This window comes from Anolis carolinensis, chromosome 4, assembly GCF_035594765.1.
Source record: "Anolis carolinensis isolate JA03-04 chromosome 4, rAnoCar3.1.pri, whole genome shotgun sequence".
NCBI lineage: Eukaryota > Metazoa > Chordata > Lepidosauria > Squamata > Dactyloidae > Anolis > Anolis carolinensis.
In genome coordinates, this window is record NC_085844.1 from 110927371 (window position 1) to 110936729 (window position 9359).

Sequence of the window (9359 nt, forward strand, 5' to 3'; positions counted from 1 at the left end):
GCTCATTATTTTGTTTCAAAAGCAAACATCTACTCCTTCTAACATACTCCCTTTCTTTCCTCTGCTGAGTTATTTCCTTCCTCCTGTCAAGCTCATTAGCCCTATCCACCTTATCACTTCCAGAATCCGAATTAGAATGTCCATCTGACCCTGACTTCTTTGAGGAATGCGATTCAAACTGCCTTCTTGCAACCATTCTGTCTCTGGTCCCAGAATCCACTGGGACAAACTCTGGCTGCACCTCTGACAAGACAGGTGCAGGGACAATTACAGGTTGAGCAGGCCCAACCTCAGGCTCACCTGACAGCTCAGATGGAGGCTGAGCTACAACAGAAATGAAACGATAGCACAAAGGAAATGAAGGATTTTTTTTCGCGCACACCTTTTTTATATAGCATAAATATCTACCCATGTTGTTACATTATTCTTATATTACATATCCCTTTTACAAAATACCAATCAAATATGCATCATATGTATATTGCTGGCCAAAGTTCCTGGTTGTCATTATTCTGCACAAAAACAATGAGCAATCTACTCAATGAACCTTGCTATGTATTCAGTGCAACGGTTTTGCAGGTGGCACCTTCCTACTAGCAGTATCAAGCAAATACTATCATTACAGATTGTTTACAAAATCCTTATGCATAATGCAACATATGCCCACATATGACACTAACAGGATGATGACAATAATAATCATGCTGTAAAACACCTGTTATTTATTGGCCTTACATGTTCCATGAATATAATTGTGACTTACAGGAATGTAGTTGGTAACTACTCAAAAATGTAGGCAATTTTAGAAGCACATTTCCAGATGTCCAATAAAGGTAGGTAAATGGCTGAAACAAGAAAGAGATGCACTGAAATAAACAGATAAAAACTGGACCCACCACAAATAAATTGCTGGCTGTCCCAATGATGGACAGGAACATCTGGTGAGTATCAGAGTGGATTTTTTTTTGCATTAAACTGAGATTGTCTCACTTTGGACAAAGTTAGGGAATACTCCAGAGTTTGGTGGAAACTCTGGAGTATCTTGCAGCATCGGACCAATCTGGACCGTAGGATCAGGTCAGATTCAACCAGATCCACTATCCAGATTGTACAGTAGTGCTATCACCCTTTCCCTGACTTCATCAATACAGTGTAAGAGGGTGTCTCCACTTTAATTGCACCTAGCCAGCCATAGAGCTCCATCTAAGCTCCTGGCTATCACTGGTGTCCTGCCAACATGATAATGGAGTGTCCACATGGTCAACAATGATGATGGGGTAGATGTTGCTGCCCTCTTAATGGTTGCATGGTTGATGCATTATGATGTCAATAAAAACACCTGCAATAGCCAGGAGCTCAGACAGAGCTCCATGGCTGGCTAAAAGAGTGACATGAGGAGGTGAGATATGGAATACCTAGTATGCAAAGTGTTATTTTTCATTCCCAGGTAAAAAGATTATTTTTCTCCCAGACAGTTCAGATTTTCATTCTAGATATTACAGATCACCTTTGTCAATGGTGTAACTGGGTGGCAACTTTTATAGATTTTTGTATTGTTTCCTTTGCTAAGTAGTGTTATTGGTGCTTCCCTAGGGCACTATTTTTATTTTTTCTCACATAAGATGTAATGTCCAGATAACTTTTACTTCTAAGATGTGCCACCAAGATAAAATATAGACAGATAATAGCAAAAAAACAAAAACAAAAAATAGAGCCTAGATTTATAAGAAGCAATCCACACACACACACAAACAGACATACACACATACATCTACATACATAATGGTTTCCACTAAAAGCCCAAAAACTATGTTCAGTCATTACTCCTTGATTGGTTTTATTTATCATTCAATAAACTTGAAAGAGAACTTCAGCATGTATTCTTCATCTAAATATGGGTCGGCTTTTAATTACCTTTTTCAAGTGATGCCAGATTGTGACAATTTAAATTAAGTAATGTTTCACCCTAAGATGGAGTAAAGTTGTTAACTGGTTCAAATTCTTTGTCATTTGAATTAGGTACTTAAACAGGAGGTTCAGATTGGTTTCTCTGTAAATGAGAAATCGTTGGAGATGTCTCCACTGATTACTGTCTGAATAGGTACTTATATGGAGGGGTGACAAGGGAGAATGACATATTCCTTGTTTAAGTAGAAATATGTTTGGGATTCTCATTATGCTCACACACATGCTCAATAAAGCTTCACATTTCTTCTACTGTCTTATGCCAGTATTTGTTGGTAACATACACTGCCAAATCACATAGTGATTGTAGGTGTTTTGAATTAATAACATCATATATAGTGGGTGCTTGGAAGCCATGTCCAGGAATGGTTATATTTTATTTATTTAAAATATATTCAGGCAAACACAATGCTAGATAAAATACATGCAGCAATACACATACATGCATTTATTATTATAAAAGAAAAGGCTATTCATAGTTTATTTTTTAGTTTATAAAGTAAATATTACTAAAATATAAGTAATAGGGAAAAACAAAACTAATTAAATTTTAAATAACATTTCCAAATAAATATATGTAATGTGTTTTCCCCATGGAATAAACAACAAAATCATTGAAACAAATCATACCAAATTTGGCCACAAAAGACATAGTCATCCAATGTATGTCTCTCAATCAAATAAATTAGAAATATAAAGTCCAAATAAGAAAAACTGACAAAAATGGGGGGGGGGGGGGGAGGAAGAGCCATTCTCCCCATGGCTGCTAGTCAGAAGGGTAGGCCTTGCCCCCTTTAGGCTTTGTCCACATTGTGTCATGGCAACCCCCTCAGCCACTATGACACTCGGGGGACAGGCAGCGTTCACTTAGGCCTCTTCCACATTGCCTTCAAATACAGATTATGTGATTTAAACTGGATTATATGGCAGTGTAGACTCAAGGCCCCTCCACACAACTATATAACCCAGAATGTCAAGGCAGATAATCCACAGTATCGGCTTTGAACTGGATTATCTTTCCACACTGCCATATAATCTAGTTTAGTATGGATTTTATACAGCTGTGTAGAAAGGGCCTCATATAATCCAGGTCAAAGCAGATAATATAAGTTTATAAATATAATATATGCAAATTACTGTGGTATAATAAAACAGAACAATGTAATCTCTAAAATCAGGACAGTAAATAAAGAACAACATTCTGAAAATGGGAATTCCAGACTAGAAATAAATAGGGCCAGCTAACACTTCCCAACAAAGGATTTCCCCAGGGAGGAAGCTGAGAAGGGACAGAAATAGTGTGTACTATCAGAGTTGTTGTTGTTGTTGTTGTTGTTGTTGTTGTTGTTGTTGTTGTTGTTGTTATTGTTGTTATTGTGTTACTGTGAGCCATGAAAATGAACACAATCTGGCTTCCAGTATTTAAAAAACCCCTCTAAAATCATAACAGTAAATAAAGAACAACACTCTGAAAATAGGGGAATTCCAGACAGGAAACAATCAGGGCCAGCTAACACCTCTCAACAAAGGATTTCCCCAGGGAGGAAGCAACCAGGCTTTGAAGCTGAAAAGCCATTAAATGCTATTCATTCTGGCTAATTGCAGCATTTATACTTGCCTCTGACAGACAAGATTTCTTTCTCCCACCCTGGATATTATTTCACAAGGATATAAACCCCACTTGCCTGGCTGAGTCCTACCTAGGGGAATCCACTGTTGGCCAGCATAAATAGCACTGAATAGCCTTGCATCATCAAAGCCTGGCAAATCCTCTGTTTTCTGAGGACCACAGTCTTTCTTTTTGAGTGTGTGCGCTCAAGCACTGCTTATGGGTACTTTTTCATCTATACAGACAGTAGAAGAACAGAAAATATTGCAAAGAACAACACTCTGAAAACAGGGAAATTCCAGACATGAAACAATCAGGGCCAGCTAACACCTGCCAACAAAAGACTCCCCCAGGGAGGAAGCAACCATGCTTTGAAGCTGAAAGACCATTACATGCTAATCATTCTGGCTAATTGCAGCATTTATGCTTGCCTCTAACAGACAAAAAAAGGATCAACCAGAAATATTGTATATCCACAAGCTTTAAGACATAACATATACTAACTACCACCACTTCCTCAATACTTTATTTTCCATAACACCAGACTTCCTCACAGCAACGTTTGGCTGGGCACAGCTAGTCCATCCTTATAAAATACAATGTTTTAAATCGAATTGCTGGATCTAGAACATAGTATTTCTAGAATAGTTCCTTGGAATCTATTGCTAAATGACATATGCAAACCTGATGAATTCAGTGAATTTGCTCTAGTCAGGACCAACAATTGGATTTAGGCAATAGTTGGTTCTGATTAGGTTAACAGCTATTACACAAATATTGATCAAATATTAATTATATTTGGTTTGAAATAGATATGCAGAATTATACATCATATTTCATCAATCCATATTAGCACATTAGTAAATTATAAATCACAAAGTTTCTCAACCTTGCAGTCTTGGCGAGGTTGGACAATGGACTGCAGTGTGAGTGAGTGGGTGTGTTTAGTCACTCCCTGTAATGAAGTATGAATTTTGGTTTACATATGTTATATTTAATTGTATGTATATGTTTTAAAAGGGTAAGTATTAGAGTTATCAGTGCGTGGGGGATGGTAGCCAGCTCAGCATTCTGATGCAGGTTGCCATAGCAACTGCCACTTGGAAAAGAGAGCAGATTTTGAAAAAGAGAGTCAGTCTGTGATCTGAGAGTCACAGGGAATAGACTGGTTCCAGGTTTAGGGAAACCAGGGAAGTTCAAATCTCAGTCTGTGATCGGGGGATCACAGGGAGGTTCAAATCTGAGTTTGAGAGGGAATCTATCATATGTTATTATTGTAACTGTTGAAGAAAGTGTAACTCTAAGTGAGAAACTACATTGAAACCACTAAGCTCTGTGCCTGAATAAACTTGTTATTGTTCTTTCAACATCCAAGCCTCTGTCGCATATATTCTAAACCAAGTTATGCTACCATCTAAAGTGAATAAGAAGAAATAAAGAAAAAACACAGAAAAAGATCTCCTCCCTGAGTCTTTGGTGGTTGCATCTTTCCAAACTGGTGGCAGTCGATATTAGTTCTTTACAAATTTGGGGCAGCGGGTGGGATAAAAAGATTCCCCCCACCTGAAAGAGCCTTAGACGTTCATAGTCCCTTACACTCCCATTCTCATTTAATTCTGCTGTTCTACCAATTGAAATCATATATGGGATACTGCTTGATGGTTGCTTCAAGTTCAATCAATTTTAAGTTCAATACATATTGTCTAAACATGAACTTAGTTTAATCTTTATGAGAAGGAGAAAAGATTTCTGGCTATAACACATTGCTTTGAATTTGAAGAAGAAACACTCTAAGGGTTCTCATTTTTTTCTTGTTGCTCTGATTATATGATAGAAAAATATTTCCTTCTTTGTTTGAATTTGACTCCTTTGAAAATGTTTTAGAATGTAAAGGAACACTGGTAGATACAGGATCTGAATAGTTATTTTACCTAGCCTTCCTTCTATTTTCTGAACATCATTATCAGTGCTGAAAAAGCATAATGTTGAATTTTATTTCCAAAAACTCTCTGAAGTGTTCCTATATTGTTGAAAATTTCTAATGCCTCAATGCCTTATTAGTGCTAGATTAAACATTATTTCTGTGTGTTTCAACCTTCTGAATTCAGCCTGAAAGAAACTAGTTGAAAAAGAGTTTCAAAGGAGAAATTTCAGATAAATTGTGGAAAAGGTGGTGATCCTGTGTTTTCCCTATGCACAATGTTTGTAGGTATCCTGTCTTTCATGGCAAATTGTCATTCTAGCGAGCTGCAGACTTGGAACTTTGTCATTTAAAGTAAACAAACTAGTATTGCAGAGGGACCATCACCTTTTGTGATGGTCCCTATCACCTGATATCGTGTGTATCCCATTAATTGTATGTTTTCCCCTGCCCCCAATTCTCCTGTCCCTCTCTATTTAATGTAAAACAAGCCATCAATAGCTTTCACTCCTGAAGTGTTTACCTATTTTTTTTTCTGATGGGTCCCTTTCACATCTGTGCTGGAACACTGTCAGTAAAGAGATATCTGGGTTGGGATTTTCTTCTTCCTCTCCCTCCTTTTTCTCACTACTCCTAAGCTATTTTCCTTTTATTTTATATTTATATTTGCCTTTTCCTCAAAAACCTAGAGTTTTGCAATTATTTGTAAATATTTTTAAAAAAGAAAAAGAAGAAAGTACCACAATAGTGCAGGAAGGCAGGGTAATGAGGATATGTGAAAATATAAACATGAAACCACAAAATGGTAAACTGGCATAACTGCACTAATAGAAAGAGATGTGATTTCGAAGGTGCTGAACCCAGCAGGTAACAACAATATATGCTAGCACAACTTTAATGGAATAGTGCGTTAGTGTGATAAATTCCTTGAAAACTTTCCATCTCAGTTAAAACCCCATAGAGAATGTCATGTAAGTTCTCCCATTGATTATCTTAGATGTAAAGATTAGGCTTGTGCATTTTGGGTGAATTGCTATCCGTTTCTGCTTGCTGGATACCAGAAACCTCTCATATCTGTTTTCTAGTACCTGCTGAGTGGCTGTTTTCATTTGGCATATGAAAAAAATGACTCTTTTTTACCATTGGCGGTAATGGGGAAATTACAAGGCCCCCCCCTTCCCCCTGGGAGCCTTTCTTTTCTTCCCTTCAAGGTAGCCTGAGTGTCAGCAATGGGGTTAAGAAAGCACCCTATCCAAGGCATTTTAAAAAGGCCCAGGTAAGGAAGAGCAATAGCCTGGAACTCAGTCAAGCTAACCTCCCTGGACTATCTTAAAAATCCCCTCACTTACCTGCGGGGCTGCAATCTCCTTTCTGCTTGGGGTTTTGCTTCCTAAAAGCTATTTCTACTTTCTACCCTAGAGGAGAGCTTTGGACTTCACTTCCCAGATCTACCTCTTGTTTTTTTTTATAATGTTATGGTAAATACTTTTAAAAAATCCAAAACATTAGTGGATTTGTGAAACATTCTGAAACTTGGCGGGCTTTCAGGAGTAAACATGGCCTACAAGTGAGATGAATTTCATGCTGATAGGCCTAAAAATAACAGAGAAATGAGCCTCTGAATTTTCTCTATTGGCACCAATGGACTGAATCTTTCCAGCATAAAGAGAGAAACCCCTCCCAAATTCAAGAATTTTCATAAAAATGGAACATAGGTCTAGCCAGAAGACAGGCATCAAAAACAGATGGGTTTTTGCCGAATTGCACACCCCTAATAAAGACTATTTTGTGGAATGTGAAAAGGAATCAATACAAAATGTGTTATTTGTCTCTTTTTACTATTGCCCTCTTCTTTTGTTGTTATTGATTATTATTAATTATTTAATTATTTAAATAATTGCCTTCATTTCTTTATTGCACATATTTCTCAGTAGCATAATGCAGTCTCCTCAAGTGTCTACTTTTTGCTTCACATCAGGTAACATCCTTAGTTTAAAAAATGAAGGGGCAATTATTTCCCTTCATTTCTTAAAGGTGTAGTAACTCTAATATCTTTAGAATATTCTTTTGTTCAGGTCTGAGGTTGATCCCTTATGAGTGAGAATTTAGTTGAGGCAGGGGAGCTTGACATGTTGAGTCAGCCTATTGAGAGCCCTGAAACGGTCCCAAGAGTTTCTCTCCAAACACCTTTTCTTCTGATAGATATTCCACAAACTGAACTAACAATCTTCTAAGCAGTATTTTTGTTCTTTCATGCTATCTGCAGAACAGCAGAGCAAGCAGAAAACAACAGATGGACAAGCCCTCTAGCACTGCTACTTTTTCATAGTCCAATCAACAAGACAATATTCATCACTGTTTAAATGTATAGGGCACTGTCATCTCACAACAAGACAAAAGATGTTTGCATTTTCTCATGTCCTGCACAAGGGTCAACAAAGTTAGGATTTGCACTTCTATACTTCCCATGTCAATTATCCAAACAGAAGACTGTGGCCAAGTCCACAAAGGCCAAGTAAAGTGGACTCATCTTGCAACGGTTGAAGGAAGTCTCCATGACATATTGCTCGGTTTTCAGCAGGCACTTGATCTGGCACAAGGAGAAGTGGAATGTATTCTGGAACTTCCAAGGAACTCTGGAATGTTCCCAATGTTTTGGAGGTGTTCTCTGGATTGGACTGAATCCAGTCTCTACATGAACAATGGATCAATCACTGGAGTCAGTGTTACCTGACTCCAAACCTGAGAAAGTGGGTGAAAGGGGGTAAAAGACAGGGAAAGACAGAAAAAGGATGCCTATTCCAGAAGATTGGAAAAGACTGTAGGGAAAGGGGTAAGACGGTTTCACCCTGCTCATATGATGAAGTCCTAAATAGGGCCATGTAACTAACAAACTGTGTGAAAAACATTCTGCACTTGTTCTTTAGTTCTTGCTGATTGTCAGTGTTTAGAAATAATGTAAAAATGAATTAATCCGGAGGATGGGCATAGTTGTTTTAATTTCCATAGGATATGTTTTTATTCTTATTGGAATCAGGATAAGTGAACACCTCTTGTAGAAAGACATGGCTCTTAGGCACTCAAGCACACACAGTTCATTTAAAAGTATCCTCATATGCCAGATTATGCTTTTCAACTTCCTTTGCCAACTTTGACCTTCTTTCTCCCATGACATTTGGTATAGTTCATTTGCATTCTATTAAATTTACCTAGCAGTATAACAAGGTGTATTAAATCACTCCTAGAACTCATACAGGGAGATTCAAACAGCTGACTGTGAAGGAAAATGACAACTTATTCTGAAATGTCATTGTCATTTTGTTCTGTCTTTTTAAGATGAATGAATGAATTCTATTTTATGAAAGGGGGAGGAGAGCTTTAAAGGATACATATTGTACTGTCTGCCAAATCATTTCAAACCAAAATCATTCATTGGAGATCCTGAACTGACAAGTGACATCTAAGAATTTAATACCTCCAAAAAGAGTTTTTCTAGTGAATGCATAAAATGGTATAATGTTACACTGATACCTCTATTGTTACTACAATGTGCCAACTGTTTAAACATGGCATCTCAACTCTCATCCTTGTCTCCCAATTCCACTTTCATAGACACATCCCAGTTTTATGCATTCAAGTTCTCCTCTTCTCTGAAAGAACAAGTGAGCTTTTCAAAAGAATGCCTCGCTGTAGATTGTATAGTATCCTTTTCCTGTGCCATTAGATCCCTCATGCCAAGATTTTATTGCCCTGAAACACAAGGGGTCACTTTGAAAGTAAATATATAATTAAAAATAGTTGGATGATAAAATTCAATGTAAACAAACAAAGAAAAGACAGAATAATTTTGACCAGTTGCTGGAA

General features: G+C 37.4%; 1 long non-coding RNA gene across 1 annotated transcript; it reads left to right on the forward strand.

Moving 5' to 3' along the window:
* Positions 1 to 1234: 1234 nt before the first annotated feature.
* Positions 1235 to 8403, forward strand: LOC134298205 (uncharacterized). Its single transcript, XR_010005156.1, has 2 exons — positions 1235 to 1399; positions 7762 to 8403. It is a non-coding gene; the product is annotated as an uncharacterized LOC134298205 (long non-coding RNA).
* Positions 8404 to 9359: the final 956 nt, after the last annotated feature.